General features: G+C 41.7%; 1 pseudogene; it reads right to left on the bottom strand.

Annotated features, from left to right (window-relative positions):
• Positions 1-462: 462 nt before the first annotated feature.
• On the bottom strand, positions 463-2,431 carry LOC134471543 (small ribosomal subunit protein uS13-like; annotated as a pseudogene).
• Positions 2,432-4,407: the final 1,976 nt, after the last annotated feature.

Here is a 4,407-nt window from a genome sequence, read left to right as displayed (position 1 = left end):
CAGAGAAAGCCCGCATCCTTGCTGGTCAGTGACTTATGAGACGAAGAAATGATATACAAGTTATTATTATGCAATATCTAGTAAAGTTTTAAGTTTGGACTTTCTCTACAGTTAAATGTTTTAGAAATAATTTTGTTCCAAAGTTAGACAAATTGACGAATGGAATGTAACAATTGAGAGAGAGAGAGAAAAATCGAGATCCATGCATATACAGATATTTTATTTATCACAAAAGAAGTACTACTAAGCAGAAAAAAATCTTTTCAGTAACTGTTACCAAAACAGTTGGATAATCCAGGTGAAAGACACTACCCAGAAAGATCCATTTTAAGTGTGTTACAGACTTGTATGTAAAAGGCAAAACAATAAAGCTTCTAAAAGATAATGCAGAAGAGTTTTATGACTTCAAGTAAGAAAAAAACTAATAAGTTTAACTAATTATGTGGAATAATTAACTATATATTAACAGAGAAAGCCCGCAGACTCATTTCTTCTTGATGCACCCACAGTGTGGCCAAGGCGTCCAGTGGCCTTGGTGTGCTGGCCCCAGATCGAAGGCCCCAGAAGTGGTGCAGCTGCCTGTGATCTTCTTCGGTCACCCCAGGTCTTTGCGGAGTTTGCTGTCCAGACCATTGCTCAGAACCTGGCTGTATTTCCCGCCCTTCGCATCCTTCTGTCTGTTCGGGAACCAGTCTGGGATCTTGTGCTGGCGTGGATTCTGCACCACAGCGATCCCGCACTGCATTCCTCCTCAGTGAGCTCTGGGCCCCCTTGGTGAGGTCCACGGCTGCTTTCCTCAACACCCCACGTGCACATCTTTGCCTCTCCCCCCCCCCCCCCCCCCCCCCCCGCTTAACGGTAGTGTTGACAAAGGCTATTTCCTGCTGCCCATCGATGTTGGCATTGAATACTCACAAAATATGCTGGCACTTCTCAGGGTACTGGAGCCCTTTCCCCGTCCTCCTCGAGATCCGGGAAATTTATATTTTTAACCCAATGGAAACATTATTGGAAATCTGGTGAGTTAATTCCAATCTACCACCTCTGATGCACCCACAGTGAGAATAAAGACATTAAGACATATTTATAATTACGGCAGCCACAGTGTCCTGAGTCTGGTTTGGATGAGGGTTTACGGGACGAATGTCACATGATCCAGGTCCTGCTGGATTTTATTACTTAGTGAAGAAGGGAGTGACTGGAAGATGAGTGACTGTGAGAATGGCAAAAATTACACAGGGTGAGCTGAGCTAAGCAGGAGGCCAGAGGACACCCTTGCAATATGCAGAGAGAAGGGTCTGCAGAAAGCCCAATCTGCATAACACAATTGCACTTGTGAAAGGCTACACTTTAGAGGGCATTTAATGTTTGGGAGGCGACTGCTTTGGTTTCTGATGTGTAAACTTTTGTGCCCCAGGACCCCATTGATGTTCCTGGAGCAGTGACTCTGCCTTCCCACTGGGCTTAACCATTTAGTGAGAGACACTGATGTGAGCAAACAGGGCTGTCAGCTGGCTTCAAAGATTATACATCAGCACCTCACTCAGCCCTGTTTACACTACTTAGAGCCCACTGAAAGGAAAAGGAAATAGCTCAGCCAGCTCTGTGTGTATCAGTCAGGTTTAGCTGAGGTGGAGGTAATTGCTCTTTATTAAAGGAGAGCTGTTCTGGTGGTCCTCTGCATCAAGGGTCACTAGAGACATGGCGGCAGCAGCAACGGCAGCCGAGTGTCGGCCTCCTATGGAAGCCAATAAAACATTTTAAGACCCTGAACGTAGCACTGCAAGGTGATACATGTCTGTAATCCCTACTTGGTAAGCTGAGGCAGGAGGATTGCCAGTTCAAGGCCAACCTGAAGAACTTGGCAAGACCTTGCCTCAAAATTAAAATGAAAAATGTATTTAATTGTTTAAAAGCCTGGAAGTATATACCTAAATAATAAGAGTAATAGCATCTAAGTGGTAAGGTTATGACTGGTATTCATTTATCTTTCTTTTTGCCTTTTTTTGAGACAGAGTCTCACTATGCAGTTCAGGCTGGCCTCGAGCTCACTTTGTAGCCCAGGCTGGTCTCGAACTCCCAACGATCCTCCCACCTCAGCCTCCTGAGTGCTGGGATTACAGGCGTGAGCCATCACCCCCGGCTCTATGACTGGTATTTAAATTATATAGTTTTTTTTCTTTTTTTTTTTTTATTAACTAGTGATTTCTTATATATTTTTCAAGATTTACACAAGAAGAAAGGAAATATGTTTAGGTATTCCTTACAATCTCATCCGAACTGTAGCATAACTTGTTATGCCGTTAATTAATAACAAAGTGAACTGGTTACTTACATAAGAGACCACTCCAAACCTAGAACTAGAATTTTAGCTCTACCCTTGAATTTCAGGCAGGTTTTCTGAAGCGGGGTTCAGAACTATGAAGTCCATGGCAAGATTGCCATGTAGCTTTCTGGGGAACTGCTTCTCAGGTATTCACTCTTAATTGTGCAAGAGCACCTGATTTTGTGCTCAGGGATTTGCAAAGCTCATTTTAAAGGTGTGGGATGCTTGTAATACTTAGTACAGGCTGGCCTCTGCTGCTGGTGGACAATGAGACCAGAGAGAACACAGACATGGTGCCACGGGGAAAACAGGTGGGCGGCTAAAGAGAAAAGTCTCGGTTCAAAGCAAATATTGGGGCTGAGAAAAGATAGCTGGTTGTGGAATAAAGCAATGGCGGAAAGACCAGCACATGTAAACAAGCAGGCCAGACTTTGAACGAGTCGACTTCTTAGATGTATTTTGCATCTGTAAAGTCTAACCCTACAAATAACTTGTACCCCTTCACTCATTTTCATTTCTAGCTCTAAAGTAGTTTCTGTTGTCGTCTACAGGAAGAGAGTACAGTTATCATTGGGTTTATTGAGTAGAAAGAACTTAAGAAACTTTAAAGGGCCTTACAGAGATTAATCTCATCACCAATTTCCTACAGCAACGGGCCCTGTCAAGGGTCAGGAATCTAGCTTAAATTAGAGAGATCTTTGAACTCAAGAGCTCCTACCTTACCCAAGGCAGACACACTGTATCCTTGCTGGTCAGTGACTTATGAGAGCAAGAAATGATATACAAGTTATTATTATGCAATATCTAGTAAAGTTTTAAGTTTGGACTTTCTCTACAGTTAGATGTTTTATAAATAATTTTATTCCAAAGTTAGACAAATTGACCAATGGAATGTGACAGTTGAAAGAGAGAGAGAAAGAAAGAAAAATCGAGATCCATGCATATACAGATATTTTATTTATCACAAAAGAAATACTACTAAGCAGAAAAAAGATAATCTTTTCAATAACTGTTATCAAAACAGGTGGATAATCAAGATGAGAGACACTACCCAGAAAGATCCATTTTAAGTGTGTTACAGACTTGTATGTAAAAGGCAAAACAATAAAGCTTCTAAAAGATAATGCAGAAGAGTTTTATGACTTCAAGTAAGAAAAAACTAATAAGTTTAACTAATCATGCAAGAAAAAATCAATACAATTGAATACATAAAAACTGAAGCCAGTGCTTGCCCATAATCCCAGCACTTGGGAGGCTGAGGCAGGAGGGCTGATGCAAATTAGAGCCCAACCTGGGCTACAAAGTGAGTTCGAGGCCAACCTGAACTGCATAGTGAGACTGTCTTAAGAAAAAAATTTAAAGAAAAAGGTTGACAGTGTGGGGGACCACAACTTCACAATGGCTTATTTTGCATACTTCCCTCAGGGATAAAATGAAGGTTTGGGGTTCTGTCTGATGTTTCCCTTTGACTTCTTAGTGTAAAACCATCTATACCATCTGATTCAGCCCAGGATTATATTCCAGGACAAGCTCCTTCTTAGCAGAAGATCATCTCTGCCCTCTCGAGGCTTCCTAGGATCACACTTGACCACTGAGTCATAGACCTGAGTCTTCTACCCAATTAGAGTCTTTCACTAGCCCGGCTTATCACTGTGTACAATAAATAGTGGCTGTTTGGGAGTGTCAGGAGAGGACTCGTCTGGAGACACTGACTTCCCAACCACTCACCTATTACTAAACTTGTCTGTTTTTTTATTTTCTTGCTATACCCTTCAACAGACAGTCCAGGCTCTTTGCTGGGTCGCCAGTAGATAAGTTCTACATTAATTTAACACTTAAATTTAAGAATTTTATCATGCTGGGTGGTGCATACCTGTCAGAAGACTGCAAATTTGAGCCAGATTGGGCTATTTAACAATTTAGCAAACCTTTGTCTCAAAAAAATTAAAGGATTGGGTATGCTAAATGCAAAAGTCTTGGTTTAATCCCTGTTGAAATGTTCTTATCCTAGTATAAATTACTGTACGATTATGGCGGTGGTCTAACGTGGCAGGAAAGCTTCCCACCTCCTCCTCCATGTT

The sequence above is a fragment of the Cavia porcellus genome, unplaced genomic scaffold (assembly GCF_034190915.1).
Source record: "Cavia porcellus strain 051 isolate PalLab524CR breed Dunkin Hartley unplaced genomic scaffold, mCavPor4.1 scaffold_18, whole genome shotgun sequence".
Lineage (NCBI taxonomy): Eukaryota > Metazoa > Chordata > Mammalia > Rodentia > Caviidae > Cavia > Cavia porcellus.
This window is presented reverse-complemented; position numbering and strand designations above follow the sequence as displayed.